At 41.0% G+C, this 16,392-nt stretch overlaps 1 protein-coding gene across 1 annotated transcript in view; it reads left to right on the forward strand.

The window, feature by feature from the left end:
• The window catches only part of dlgap3 (discs, large (Drosophila) homolog-associated protein 3), an 84,201-nt gene that overhangs the window by 42,526 nt on the left and 25,283 nt on the right, over positions 1 to 16,392 (forward strand). The window contains exon 2 of the mRNA XM_061759809.1: positions 1,932 to 2,013. The gene's annotated coding sequence lies outside the window, so the exon portion shown is untranslated. The remainder of the gene's footprint in view (positions 1 to 1,931; positions 2,014 to 16,392) is intronic.

A 16,392-nucleotide genomic window follows, 5' to 3' on the forward strand; every position in this document is an offset into this window, starting at 1 on the left:
TTAAATATTTGGTTAAACAATTGATAGCCGTTGGAATATGTTGTTAAAATTGTGGATGAATATATTTCATTTTGTTTACCTCAGTCGTGTGGCAACTCGGATATTCATTTGTCAAATTGATGTCAATTTCTTTTAACACCCGCACTGTAATGCAAAATCATCGGGTGCAATGCTTCGCTCCTTCGAGTTCTTTAAAGTCCATCTGTTTGATTCATTAACAAATATGAGAAGCGCACCTTTTCCAGTGCCTTTGTTATGCAAACATTTCACTCTGCAGGGGCATACGTGACAGGATTATCAGATTAAAAACCATCAACGTATGCAACTTTGGGTATGGCATACATACAGTATTTATTGTCATGGAAACACCATGCTATTACTGTTGTTAAAGAAAATAGAAACAATTCACGCTGGTTTTGTGGACTGTATTCTCGTCTTTTCTGTGGCGTCTGCCATGTATTGAACAGCATAAATGTCTGCCGGTGTCAGACAGATATAGTTGACTATGTATGCAACAGTATTATTTGTGTACCAGGGTGCCAGCCAAGCTGATCAGTGTCCACGCAGAGGGCTTTGTCACTGCTGACCTATATTAGATGAACGCAGCTGGATCAGTGGCCTGCAGGGACAGCAAAAGAGTTGTGTTCTAATTATCTCTGCAGCTAGCTAGCAACATATCACTCACACTCACACACACTCACATGACTACACACACACACACACAAACTCCAGCAAATCAATGCGAGCATCTGCCGCGGCCCGCCTGACGCGTGTGCGCTTCATGCCGCACAACGTGTATCAAAGCCCGTTCAATATTAAGCGATCAGCCTTTTGACCTCACCGACACAACTTTATTCATCTCAGCGCAAGATTATTTATTGGTAATTGTACCAGAGTCAGCTTTTAGACCAGCGATAGTGTGTGTACACGGGCCCCTGTTACCATGGAGACGCAAGTCCTCACTTACAAAGGGCGTGTGTCAGACATAACTACAAACAGAGAGATGAAATCAAACGCCCAGAGAACTACCTACTATGCTATCTACTTATACTGATAGGTAGATACAGTACCTCACGAAAGTGAGCACACCCCTCCCGTTTTTTGAGATGCCATAGTGAAGTAACAGTGACCCGTATGAGCAAACGTAAGAGTGATAACACCAAATTTACCACACCTGCTCCCCATTCGCACCTGAGACCTTGAAACATTAACAAATCACGTGACACCAGGGAGGGGTCTAATTTTCACTTAGGGGTGCACTCACTTTTGTTGCAAGCAGTGTAGATATTAATGGATGTGTGTTGAGTTAGTTTCAGGGGTCAGAAAATTTACACTGCAATATAAGCTGTACACTTTGAAGCAAAGTGTCATTTCTTCAAAATAAAAGATATAATGAAAACAAATGTGATGGGTATACTCACTTTTGTGAGACGCTGTAATACAGAACTGCAATCTTCTTAGCGGCGTTTAGCAATCACCAATACAGGTTGTTTTTTTAATTTATCAGATTAGCTAAATCATATGTTTTACACACTAGGAAGGTAATTGAATACAACATGCACATACTTATTTCCCCCCTCCCCCACATCCCCTTATTTCTGTCTCCTTACCATCACTAATGTCGCCCTGTAGTAGTATGGCCCCATACTCACACTCCCTATGCACATCATTTTCTCTGATCATCCCTCCTTTGTATTACTTCTGGAGAGGGATGCTACAACTGTAAGCAGACAGTCAAGGGAAGGGGGGGGTGGGTGGGTGGGTTTCATAGCACAGTAGATTTTCAGACAACACTAGGGACCCATTTACAGGTCAGGCTACATAGCAAGGTGTGCATTTACCATTACAGAGCGTGAAATGCTCTGTAGGCACGTATTGGGTTATGTGCACCTTCCCTGATCTGTCTTTTTTTTCCCCCTCTCTTTTTATAGCAGAGGGACTGTGAGCGCAAATTATCAAGCTGGCTGTTTCTTCCCCCCAAAACATGGAGCACCATTTCCCGATGAGATTGTGGTAAGTAGCCTCTATGCACATGCAAACAGGCGCTCAAGTGTCATTCCCGCCGCTAGTCGTCACCTAGCACATATAAATCCCACTTCTGCCTACGTGTCCTTGAAATGTATCCCCTGGAGGAGTATGCGAGAGAGCCCGGTGGGACCTTTCAAGGATTAACCCGCAGTCAGTGAAGTAGCTCTAAGAAAGTGCATGCCACTCACTCTCCTCAGTTTTTTGCGTCTTAGGTGTGAAACAGACTTGTTGTCCTCTGTCGCTTTCTGTTTTGAAACTGGCCATACTTTGGTTATTCTTCCCTTCGGGGCTGCGAGGCTGGCACGACGTTGGCTGCACATCATGGACACTTGAACGGCCACAGTTGATGGAGAAAAAAATAGAATCATGTCTGACAAGTTGGCGCTGGCGCGGTAGTAAATTGAAAAGAAAATAGCAGGCGGGCCCGAGGTTGTGCCGCTATTCTTAGCCATAAGTCTCCTCTTTTTTCTCTGCTACAGAGCCTTTTTGTGACGTCAGAACATGGCAATCTAGTGCCTGGAAGCACACTGGATCTATCGGCTAGTATAATTTAGTGCATTCATTTGCGTTCCCCACTGAGTCAATCATACAGATTTTCAGGATGGCTTATATCAGTCAACATAGAGATGTGAAACATACATGCAAATACAGCAATAGAGATGGCTTCATAAGAACACAGCAGTTAAGAGAAACCAACATTCTCTCACTGCAGCCCTTTAAAACTCAAGATGCCTTTTTCCCTCTCTCTCTTTTGTTGCTACAGTGATGTGTCATTTTTCTGTCATTGCTGTCAGATAGAGTGGTGATTCTTGTTTTGTAAGCAGTCATACATAATGGAGCATCATGATAGGAGATATTTATTATACGTTGGATCGAGAGATGATGACACCATCCTCTTTCCAATCAGTTCATCCATCCATCCATTTTCTGCACCGCTTTATCCTCACAAGGGTCGCGGGCATGCTGCAGCCTATCCAATACGTGTGATTTATTTATTTATTTCCCCCCAAATCAAATCAAATTTAGTCTCTATATGCAGCCTTGTCTAAGATGCCCAGGGCCTTCAACCGTAACTTAAACTATATTATTATTGGAACCGTCTCTTTGAACAATCAACAAGCAACTTTAGTAATTTTCCATCTTCTGATTGGGTTGGTCAGTTGGTTTCTATAATTAAATCATGAGAGTGGTGGTATTAAGTGGGGGATTAAGTCAGCTAAATCCCCACTGAAGGCCCAGCTACCAAATGTACTTCTCACCAAACTCCGTGAACATGGCATCAGTGCTTGACTTTAATTTTTTTGCTCACCAGCCACTGTGGCTAGTGGTTTCCCAGATTTGCTAGCCACTCATCATTTTTACTAGCCATAATTTTGTTGTTGGATAATTATGTTTGATATGATTCAAGATAGATTAAAGAACTAGTCATATTTGCTAGCGATTGAAAAGTTCAATTTACAGTCACTGGGTACTTGCAAACAGCTCAAAAGTAAATGATGATGCAAACTTTGAAAAGTGAGAAAAAGAGTTGACTAGAAAAAAAAATTGAAATAATCGAAACATGCATCAGGTTATTTGACAAGATTAGCCCAATGATCATAAAAGATAGGATACGGAGATACAGTACAGAAAAAAATATCTCGTGTAGTGTTGCTATTTGCTCTGACTGTGACACAGCAGGATTTTTTGGCAGTAGTCTGACATAGTGCCATCCTGAAAGACCAAATTTGTCTTGTGGTCTCATCCAGGCATAAGACTTTGCCGTGGGTAAGAAAAAGTCTTTTCTGGAGGCCCGTAGCATATTGTCTCATTGTGATTGAGTGTGATCACTTGCCAAGCCAATCAGTGCAAATATTCCTGGGGTCATTTTAAAAATCTTTATCCCATATTACCCTGTGCCAGAGCAATTACACACCTTTCCTAATTACTGAGCAAAAAAAATAAAAATAAATCATTAGTTAAACTGCTGTTATTATTCCAAATGACTGCTGCAAATGGGCCCTACAACTGCCGCAAAATTGACAAATCATCCTCAGCACGTAACATGCAGTCTCGATGTTGGACGCTGAAATTACTCTTGAATGATCTTATGATTGAAAAAAGAAAGTGAACGACTACAACATGGAAGTCCAGCATTTGAGCATTAATGGGTTCCTGTAGAATCACTGTACTTCAAGCATGTGGTTTCAGGTAGAGAAGACTTAACTGCAGCCTTAGAAGGATCCCATTGGGAGGCACATTAGTATGTTGATTGTTGAACACTACAATTATGATGAAGGAGACGTAACTCAGCTAGTAGGAATAAAAGTTATCAATTGTGTTCCTCCTTTGTTCAGTGCAGCTTATCAGTTGTAGATAAGAGAATTGGGCTGGAAATTGTTTTCCCTGTTGTCGCCATCCTGCATGTTTTCTTTTTCAACTGCACAGTGCCAATTGTTGTTGATTTTGTTTTGTTCAAAATAATGGTTAGGTTCAATTCAGTGTGATGTGTCGGTCGTTTTGAGGTTAAAATGTGCTGTATTTGCTTTCTGGCTACATTAAAAAAAAAGAAAAACAAAATCTATTGGTCTCTTTTTTTTGCACCGCGACAGATACAATAAAGAGATAGCATAAAGGCCAATGTAATAAATGTTTGTGACTCTCAAAATTATACAATATTATATTTTATGTTATGTTGTTAAAAATTGAAAAAACGGAAACAAGATCCTGTTGCAATTATATTCAGTACTGTAGCAAATGTCTACAGGTACCTTAGTGTATTCTGCATTCTCTATGCATAATGTTTCTTGTTCTGTCTGTATAGATGTGTGTGTGTGTATATAAGAGTGCAGGGAAAGCCCAGAAAATTTTTCAATTAAAATCCAAGTAAAGAATAAAAAACTCATCAGGAGTCATCAGGGAGTGAATGTCTTGCTCAAGGACACTTCTACAGGTGTGTTGAGAAATATTCCTTTATGTATGCCAACCTCCTCAAGCATGTTTGTCATTTTTGCATGATCACAGTCAGCTATGATCAAATGAGAAATGAAAAATCATCCTAGAACATGTCAATATTGAATCTGCTGTTCAGTTTTGCAATCAAAACTACTTTTCTGCAAACACCAGTGTTGCTTCTCTCGAGTTGTCCATCTTTTCTGTGTAATTCTTTCTCACAGCCGTCTTCTCTCGCTACCTCATGATGATTTATGGATATCTTTTATCAGTGTTGAAGTGAGAGCTCATCTTTTCTGAACTACTCCAGTCCCAAATCATCGAGCGGGTTGCAACAAAAAGAGGTGCAGAGGGGAAAAGAGGCAGGCGCCGACTGTCTCGGCCTTCACGTGCTTTAATCAAAGCCATCCATCACGTGCGGATAATTAGACAGCAGCATAGATCTTGTAGCTGCATCTCATCACTTCCAACCAAAACACACTTGTACATACCTGCATGGACACCGACTTTTCTTACTTTACAGATGGAGACAGGTCAAATCTTCCATTCTGCATAGTGACACCAACCAATTTCAGCTGGTCGGTCACTCTGGGCAATTACGTGAAGGAATAACACTGCTGATCCAAGAGCTTTCCCCACACATTTTTCTGCTACAATTCAACGGAGATTGTGCTGCTCTTTCTGGTGTGTTCGCCTTAGCCACCAGGACATTTGGATATACAGTACATAGAGACGACCCTCCTCAGGAAGCCGTTGTAATATTAATCAGTCTTCGCAGAGGATAAAGAATATATGCCTGTGAGTATTGTGCATCATGATATTTCAATGAGTTTTGTGCTGCTTCTTCTTGGCCACCTGGGGGTAGCATAATACAAACGGAAACGGTCTCGGCTGCTCAGTAAGCCGCAGTGATATTAGTGGTTCTTTGCAAAGGATAAAGAATATATGCCTGTGAGTATTGCTATATTAGCCATCTGCATGTGTTGCTCCTTCGTGTTAAATGAGTACCTGTCTCACAAGCACTAAAATCTGTGTAAAGGCAGAATAGTTTATTTTGCTCTTTTATTGAAATTGATAGTTGGCTTATGATGCAAATTTACGCCAGGATATGGTTGATTTGCTATAGGAAATGTGTTGTCACAAGAGGTTAGTCAGTCATGATATATTTCACTTTTGAAATAATAATGCATGTGACTACACAGACTCAATACAACGTGAAATGTCAATATTTAGACGAGCTTGTAAGCTTAATCAGTGCGCTGGCGCTCCAGGCGAGCAAAGATGGCCCAAATTTATATCTCGGCCAGGGCCTTCTTTGCTATTATGTGCCCTGATACCTCCACGTTACACAAATGAGTCCACCAGTACTTTTTACTTTCAAAATTTGGATAATTTTAATCTTAACCACTACCAATATCAGAACGCGGGATGTCGGCCAAACAAATAAATATATATATATACAAATATACATACACAATATATATAAGTGACGTGGTTTTTGCAATGCTCAGATCACTTGTTTGTGTTTATGTGGATCATAAAGCTGTCACTAATGATTCTTCCAATTAAATTGCATTTGAGGATGATATATATTGCAACTCCAGATTAGCACTAATTCCTCCAAGAAGTCTTTTTATATTTTGCTAGCTCATAGTCAACCAACAATGGTGTTCCGAGGGATCCTGTTTTAATGGGGCTTTCTTAATACACTGATGAGTGCGTTGAGAGCGTCCATAAAGGATTTAAACAGAGTAAAGACTAGGAAATGTGCGTGCATACTACATGTTGACAAACTCAGCGATGCGTCTGCTGACTAAGACCAAGTTTTCTTTTCTCCCCTCCGTCCTCACACACCCTTTGATTGATCACGAGCCAGCGGGGAGGACGCAGCATGGACTTGTTCCAGATTTGTATTTCTCCAATGTTCGATTTGTCATTCCTGCAACACCATCTCGCACACAATCACACGCGACAAAGGCCTGAAAAAAAGAAAACCGCATCCCGCTCTATGTGTTGTAATCGCCGCATCGGTTCTTCTGCTTGCCGTTTTCCTTGCCGCATTTCATTCTCAGTTGTGACTCAGTCAGTGCAGGTAATGAGAGGATTTGAACCTAAAACACATCCCCTGGGAACAAAAACGATGGTGAAATAAAAAGGTGTTGCTGTGAAACCTGGAGGAAAAATGGACTGTGTGTGTGTGTGTGTGTTCTGTGTCCAGGAGGAATTGAGGGCAGTTGAAAATTTGAGCCATCCACAGCCTCTTACTCACTGCCTCTCACAGCTGAAATAACATGTGGTTTCCACACACACACGTGCACACACACACACACACACACACACACACACACACACGTGCACACACACTTTGAGTTCAGAAAAATCTTGATGTAGTTATTCTGTTCATCAAACTATTAGGGCTCTGTTTTCGTAGACGGCGCATGTGCGTATCCTGATTTTCGTGCAAGCGCAAGGCTCGCTGTGCGTGTTCAGCGGCGGTTCCTGATATGGCCGATATAGGCAGCAGCCCAGGGCGGCATCCTGTGTGGCTGCACTGGTCTAGGAAAATACCAACACCGGTCTACCCGCCCTGGTGCACAGTTGCGCCGCCCGCTGCACCGAATTTACGTCTTTCACTAAAAATAGGGCCCATAATCTCGATGTCATAATTTCTTACCACTTACCAACATGCTGGATCTTAATCTTATCGGGGTTTTTTTTTTTGGGGGGGGGGGGGGGTTGCTTTTCAAGCTTCCTCAATGCTGCATTTGTATTTCTTTTTAATTTGTTGGTTGTTTCTATATTATTAATACAAGTGTGTATATGTGACTATTGCGACTGTGACAATCTAATTTCCCTCATGGGATGAGTAAAGTATCTGGCTAATCACCTTGAACACATCACCTCAAATATATATGTACGTTTTAGGGGGAAATAATAAGTAATGACAAAAGGTGGCTTATATAAACACACAAATGTTGCTGAATACAACAAGGAGCACAGTGGCTAGTCCAACCAATTTTCGCATAAAGGCTGATCGGCGATACCACCATGCGTCTTGTTGGACATCTTTACGACAACGCACTCTAACCATTGCAGACGTGGCATCAGTAACTCAGGCTACACAGTTATGTATAGGGAATAATATTTCATTGAAGTAAACAGGAGTGCAAAAAAAAAAAGTTAGAGGAAACAAAGTACAGATTCCGTACAGGGACATGCTGCGAATGTTAGTGCTTTGAGAGTATGAGGAGTGATGTCAGCAAACCACGAGAGACACAGCGAGCATGAGTACACACTCAGTTGATCTTTTATTAATGATGTTTTCTCACTGGGAAATGAGACGCTGCATCACTGACTGACACACCTCGACTAGATGTTGTATACTATATGTTGGAATGGCCAGGCAGTATATGACTTGGCTAGGCGTACAAATGCCATGTTGATGGTTTGGTTGCCATGGTGAGCGCGACCTACAGCCTTGAGCGAAAAGCAGACTGATACGAATAACCTTCACTGGGCAAAATGTACTCTATTTTGATTTTTTTTTGTGAGTGCACAACCACAGAGACTAATGTGAGGGTGGGGAAGAAAAGATCATTTTGTCATATCGCAACGAATGCATCACTCAGTAAGCAATATTGCAAGAATTATCATACAAATTAGTTTCTCTAGAGATGAGCCTTCAAGCTTCTAGTATTGTTACTGTTGCCGCTAGCAACAATGTCACCACCCAGAAGCTTTCACTTACGTAGCTTACCCTCTCTACGCTCTGTTTTCATAGAACAATGCATTAGTTCTGGGCCAATACAAAATGTAGCTGCAGTGAAAGGGGAGCTATTACGGAAAATTTTATTTTTAAGTGCTTTTGTTAACTTCCTATTTCTGAAAATTCCTTCCTATTTCTGCCCCTGGTCGTCATGGTAAGAAAAACTACAACCGCCATTAGCCTAGTAGTACAGTATATTGTGACAGGGTTAAGAAATTGGATGTGTAATGTGTGGTGTAATCCTTAATCTTTGTTGAAATATGACAAAATCATATTGTGTAGTATTACCTGTAAAACACACGCGGGAACTGTGTTCAATTTAGAAATGCCTGTGTCGTATTCTTAATTTAGCATTAACAGCTCACTCAGCAGCTTTCACTGTTTAGACTTGAGTATAAACAATTTGTCATACTGGATGTATACTGTACATGACACATCAGTGTTGTTGATTTGTTTATACTTTCAATAGAGAGGAATGCTGTACCAGAGGACCACTGATTGAAAAGCTTTTAATGTTACATTTAAAAAAAAAAAAACATTTTCTCTAAAAGTAAGGGGGAAATAATTTCAAAAGTGAATCAGTGTGTCGCTTTCCCCCAATACCGTCTCTTTTCTCACATATTAAACATTCTTTCCCCTTGCACCAGCAAACCTCTCTTCATATAGTAGTCCTCATTCCACCCCTACTTCTGTTCTTATCTCCATTCCCCCGACTGCGCTGAGACACTCCAAAGCTCTTCTTCCCTCATTAACTCTCTTTCATGTGGCTGCAGCTGACAATAACTGGTTTGGAAACAGTAGACAATGGGATCAATGAGAGACAAGGATTATCCCTGGCTTCGCCGCCACACCCGCCATGCACGCCCGTGGACGTTGCCGCTTCGCATCCTTTTTTGTCCTCGTCTGTCCCACCGAGGGTTAGGGTTTGCCCTTTCTTTTCCCAGTCTTTTTATTCATAATTAAATCCAGCTTCTTATTTTAACCTCCATATTCATTATCCACTTGAGATTCCCTAAAATCCTTTCTCACGGAGCTAATGTTGTGATCCTATCACGAGCGGCGATGGCATTGTGCTGACACAGGCGTGCGCATACCTGGTTCTGCGAAGCGATTGTGACGTTTGATTAAAAGCCGTGACAAATGTGATGTCAGCTCTTCCGTGAAACCATAAACCTGGGGAACGGAGCAGACGGAAGATGAGGATACGGGATATGGAGTGGGTTGGATGTGAACAAAAAACCAAAACTTTTCAAAATAGGGAGTCTTCTTTAAAAAGTAAAACAAAAAGACATTTTGTAACGATTGATTTATTCGGTTGTTTAATATGCATCCTCGCCAATATTGAATATGTTCTTCTTTATCCACTTGGTTTTTACATCACCTTCACCTTACCTCCTTAGTGGATGTGGCAAGCAAGCAAAAATTACACTCACCCAATTTCACCTCATACAGAACACCACCGATATTTCAACTTGATTTTATTTTCTCTCGCTGTTCTCCAATCTCCTTGTTTTCCCCTCATCTGTCTCTCCATTACACTCCCCATCTGCTTTCTCCTCATTCGATTTTGTCCCGAAGTCTCATCCCGCCCTTTTCCTGTCATGTCATCCCTCTGGATAGGACTCTCGAGTTTCGGTTGGAGCACAGTTTTAATGGACTGTAATTCACTACCGACTCCTATCTGCTTGTCGAAACTCATGTTCAAGTAGTGGGAAGGAAACTGCGTGTGTTTGTGTGTATGTGCAGATTGGAGGTCATCTGATGAATTATGTAATCTATCTTTCATCAAAGACAAACAGCCCTTCCAACCTAAGACCGTAAACAAAGATTTTTCCACCAGGAAGTGACACATCCACCTGATCCTCCCCATCAAAAGCTCCAAGACTCCATCTCCCACCGTATGAATAATAGAGGCATCCCATATGTGTTCGCCTGTAAAACTGGAGCACCAACTGTGGGCCCGAGGAAGCTCTCGGTAGGCCGAGGGGGGGGGGGGGGGGGCCCGGGGGCATCGGGGTTGTCGTGGGCACCGGCTACGCAGACTGTCCGCACCTTTGGGCGACTCATGCGTGCACGGTCTCATACCCAAATATAAATGCACTCATGCCAGAACTGGGACTGAATGGGCTTCGACAGTGAGACTGAGACCTTACTATCATGAGAGTTCTTATTATTTAATACTACGGATGGACCAGTACCATTTTTTTTCCAGACCGAGTACGACTACTTACATTTGAGTACTTGCCAATGAGGAGTACCGATACTTGATATTGTCATTAAGTCTTTGGATTCAAAGGAAGATGTTTTATTTTCATAACATATTGTTCAAAACTCAAACTTCCACTGAACATAGAATAGGTTTCACTCAAATACAATGCACTGTTTACACTGAATCAAATATTGTTTGAAAACACATAAGACACGGTCTAAATTTCACTCAAATATAACAATTTATTAATATGTTGCCACGCCATTTGCGTTTGAATATTCTTATTTAAAGGTTTATACTATGACATTGAGGCTATTCCCTTGGCTCATCTATGGCGTTCTGTATTATGTGTTAGGATTAAGCTAGCACAGACAAAGCTATGCGTGAGTGAGACGAAGTAAGTTTAAAAACTCCGCTCATAAAGTTGACTTGTGCCAAACTGTTCAAAAGATTTGCGAATTATCAATGCATCCATTTTCTGTACGGTGCACACTGTTCAGTGTCGAGCTGTTATTTTTAATTAATTAAAATTAATTTAATTAATTAAAAGTTACATTTTTTTAAGTTTTTAGTAGTGGCATGTGTATTTTCAACACCCAAAACAGATATTTCCCCTCATTCTTAATTCTTGTCTTCCAGCACTCTTATGCAGCACTGCGATTTGAATTAACGGGGACGTCTGAACAATGCTTGCCTGCCTCCCCAAATCACCCCAGTGTGCTGTGATCATAAAAATTGCAGAATTCATCAAATAAATGTTTCTCAAACTGTTCCTGGAGCAATAGAAAAGGGAAACAATGGTTGCTAGGCTGATGAGTTAAGTTCAATAATTCAGACCGCTCTCATAAGTACCATGAATAGATAGATAGTACATTTATCAGTAATTCTCACTCGAAGGTTTTCACTTAAGTAAGCGCCTCAAACTATCAAGCTACCACCTGTCAAACCGTGCAGACACCTTCTACCTTCCTTGTTCATTTAATCGCTTCACTGCCTTTTCTTTCTCTTGATTTCAAGTCCATGATTTGTTTTCTTATCCATCTGTTGGCTGACTTGCCAGGATGCGCTGCTACCGTCACGGTGCCGGACCTTTCCCTTCGTTAGCGCCAAGGTTGCAGGCGAGCTGCTTTGTTTGTAAGAGACGCGCTCGGCAATTCAATTTCACAGCTTCATCTCACAAGAGAGCTGGATGGGCATCAGGTTTGAGGGGACAGTAATTGAAAGGCACTGAGGCTCATCCGTTGTCCTCTTTTTTTGTGTGTGTGTATGCCTCTCGTGTTTGTAGAAGCATTTGTGTTTGCACTATCATTATTGTTGCTGGAAGGCACTTTTGGTCACCTATTGTAGTTCCCAACAAAATTTGCCCCGAAGTGACTTGACATTCTGCTTTCATGCTTGTTTTTGGGTCAAAGCATGTTGATTACCCAACATAATATCGATGAAAAATTGCCACATCTGTTGGCTGAACGTCAATATGAATCTTCCACTTATTTGAGTAACAACGATCTCGTGTTTGTTCGGTGGCGTTTCATTTCATCTCATCTTCGTATCACTTTAATTGGAACTAGGTCGGAATGAATGTTTTGACAGTGATTTTGAGAGGTGAGGCGCATGAGTGGGATTGTCGCTGCATTATTCAGAGGGAATGGGAGATTATGCGCCATCTGCGGCCGTACCCCGGTGGGCCTGTCACAATTGATCCACAACCCTTGACCTTTTCCATACCCACAGTGTTTTCCAGCCATCATGTCATATTTGCCGTGGTTGCGTGCAAACATGCTTTTTCTTTTTTTTTTTTTTAGACAGACAGATTTCTGTTGCACTCACCTTGGTCTCAGGACAGATGCTATTCATCTGTCAGGTCATCTGTGCAAAAGGGACACAGTAGTTAGAACTCCATTATGCATCAAGTTGTACATAAAAACTGTGCATGAGTGTTCTCCGGATCAATGGGAGACTGATCTCAACAAATTTTCTTTTTTTTCTTATTATATCTCTACCTCTACTACCTATCTACATTTTCTTCCAATGAAGTCTATAGGGGGTCGTCAGTTTACGATGGAGTTCCGTATCCTGAATTTGTATGCGAGTCAGAACATGTCGTAGCCAATACAGAAAACTACACATTTTAGAGAGGCCTTTTATTGTGGGCAACCTAAGGCACACCTGAGCAATAATTATGCATCTTGACATGCCAACCCTATGAGACGGATGCATCATTTTGACAAAGGAGAGGTGTTCACCAACACAGACTTAAACTGGTTTGTCAACAATATTTGAGAAATCTTTTAGTTCAGCTCATGAAAAACAGGACCAATAACAAAAGCATTGCATGTATATTTCTGTTCAGTGTAGTTGTTTGAAAAACACATCTAGGCCATAAATATAAAACAATCAAATCGAAACAAATTGTACGTATGTTGGCAACTGTGCCGCGTGATGACATGGCAACTGTGCCGCGTGATGACATCCTCTTACCCCACGTACCGTTGGTAACCTCGAAATGTCGTAAGGACTGACCAAAAACGGACCGCCTTAAACTGAAAACCTGAGTATTACCTTTGGATGAATTCAGTACTGCAAATTCAGCATGGTAAACATAGCCAACTTTCATCAGGGCTTGAATGAAAACTACAGCCGATAAGAACGCCTCTCACTTAGCAAATGTCAGCGAGCAGCCAAGCAAACGACAAGTTTCCCTCTGATCTTCGATGTGTTCTCCCGCCTCTTCCACCCTACTTTCTTACTCATCTCATAACAGGTTCTGTTATCGTACTGAATCACAGCTTTACTGTCTCGCCACAGCTGGCTGAGAAGATAAGGCCATTAAAGGTTAGCATCGACGTGATGAGCCCAAATGGTTTCGCTTTGACGATGCCCTCGGACTCGAGTGACGTCGCATGCTTACAGATGCTTACGTTCAAAGACCAATTTGAGAAGTAAAACATCTACTAAGACCACTGTGTCCATAAAAGAAAGTGCTCGATATACCAGGTCACGCTAATACCCGATTATGCCTGATTTTAGTTAATTAGATGATGAGAAGTGTGCCATGACAAGCTGCTTAGTCTGATCAGAGAGATCAGCTTCCTCTGACAAGCAAAACTTATCGGGCTTGCCGAGCTTGACGCCAACATTTTTGAGCATGTGAACACCCACAACCAGCTTTATAGTTTATTTACTCTCACACGAATCAACCAATTAGGACGGTTTATTTAACTTACAGGAGACATATTATGCATTATTGTCTGCCTCGCATGCCCAAGGGTCATCTTTTAGATCTATTGCATTTCAACATATGATTATATGATTATAGCAGCATTTAAGGCAACCAACAGCGAAATTAAGAAAAAAAAAATCAGTGTGCCATGACCTCATTGACGCTAATTGCCATGAGCTGCTGCTGCAAAATATTTGCATATTCCAGTTTCGTATTAATTATTGAAAGAGGTATTCGATGTGTTTGAGTATTGCTTTTGCTAAGCACGGTCTTACACTGTGCTAACTTCCCTGCAAAGTACAGGTCAGCTTGATAGTTGCAAAAGAGGTTCTTTGTTGAAACGCGAGCACCTCTCCCTGTCATTTTGTAATTGACAGTCCAGGCATTTAACAACAAACAAAAAAGCTATAATGGTGCATGTGGAATTATTAGCTGTGTGTTTCCAGTTTGTTTGCAAACATTTGCCTGCCGAATAGATGTGAATCCTTCACTGTCCACTTTGTTCATCTTACATAAGCCTGCTCCCTAACACGCTCCCTTTATCCAAAATGACAGGAGCGTGTTGGGTGTTCCGGCAGGGATGCAAGGACAGTTAAATGACAAGTCAGAACGTGGTTACAAGATCTGCTAAATATATTTTAGCCTAACTTTGCTACTTACTTTATTGGAAAAAAAAAAATTATTTGAATGAACATGTAAATGCATGTAAGAACATAGCCAGATGCTCTCTGCGGTAATGCTTTCCAAGTGACTTGCTCGTCTGTTTACCACAGATTTTTCAGACACACTCAACTCACCAGAGACAAGAGTCCTCCAAAACTTTTGCAAAGATTGTCCCTCTTGTGACTGTTTTTCTCTGATTATGGATATTTCTCTGCGGGCTCAGTTGTCTGCAGTGAATGGTGACGGACATCCTCTCTGGCTGAGTGACACAAGTGCCCACGCGCACACACACGCAGCTTGTTGTGTGGCATAAAAATCATAATAAGTCCATTTGCACATATGAGAGCTCACACAAGAAAAAAAAAAAGAAAAAATCCGTTGATGAAAGGAGAGCCTAAAAAAAAGAATGGAAGTGCACTGACATCCACTTTGGCAATTTTACTGTTGGAAACACACTAATCATGCTTCCATTGTTTTCCATTACTGCGAGTCAGACAGGTAATCAAGTGTCAGAGTGGTTCCATGAGTTCTCTTCTCGTTAGCACTCATTTGCATTTCCCTTCCACTCCACTACTTCCGTGTTCGGCATGATCTACATTCCACTCCGAATGTACTGGAACAGTGAGGCCAATTCCTTTATTATTGCTGCAAACTAAAAATGTTTGGTTTGACATCAAAATGTGAATATGGCACAAGAGATCAAAATTTTAGCTTTTATTTCAAGGTATTTACTTCTGGATGGGTCGCATCTTTTGTTTCAACCAGCCTATTTCTCATGAAATTACAGGAGCATGTGACTGACAGGTGTGTCCCGTTACATAGATTTTTCGAGCTATATAGTAATAGCACTGAATGTCTACATTTGGTTTCAGATTTGGGGTTTGCCTGTGAAGACGACTACAATCAGAAATGTAACCAACATGAAAACCAGCGAGTTGTATATGGGTGGAACAACAAGCAATTGTGAAGCTGAGATAAGATGCAAAGTCCATAAAACCATTGGAGAAAAATGAAACCACTTGTGTAATAAGTTACAAATGACGGATGAAGACAAAAAAAAAAAACAACAACAAAAAATTAATAGAGGCTAAACCAAGAGATACACACCACTCATTTGGGTTTATATAATTACTGCAATCTAATTATAAACTTTTCAACACATATTTAAACACAAGCTGTAGCAAAAGGTGCTGACAAAGCATACAACAATACTCAAAGGCATGTATTCTTTATTCTTTGCAACAAAAACAAAAAAACTGACTATTATTGCCGTCTTTTCTGTTTTATCATCAAATCTACATGTAGCATAACTGCATGTAGTATACTGCCCACTGGTGGCCAAGGTGCACACACACCAGAATGAGCAGCACGATTCCCATTGAATTATCATGATGCACAAAGCATTTAATGCTTTCCATACTACAGAATTATGTTATTGCTGTACGATTTTATAAACTACAATAGATACAATAGAATGGAGTGCTATTTTTCTTATTTAAAAAAAATATGTACGAAAATGTTCAGAATGAACTGCAGTTCTGGGGAAAAATAAAAAATAATAAATCACACGCATGG

Source organism: Phyllopteryx taeniolatus, chromosome 21 (assembly GCF_024500385.1).
Source record: "Phyllopteryx taeniolatus isolate TA_2022b chromosome 21, UOR_Ptae_1.2, whole genome shotgun sequence".
NCBI lineage: Eukaryota > Metazoa > Chordata > Actinopteri > Syngnathiformes > Syngnathidae > Phyllopteryx > Phyllopteryx taeniolatus.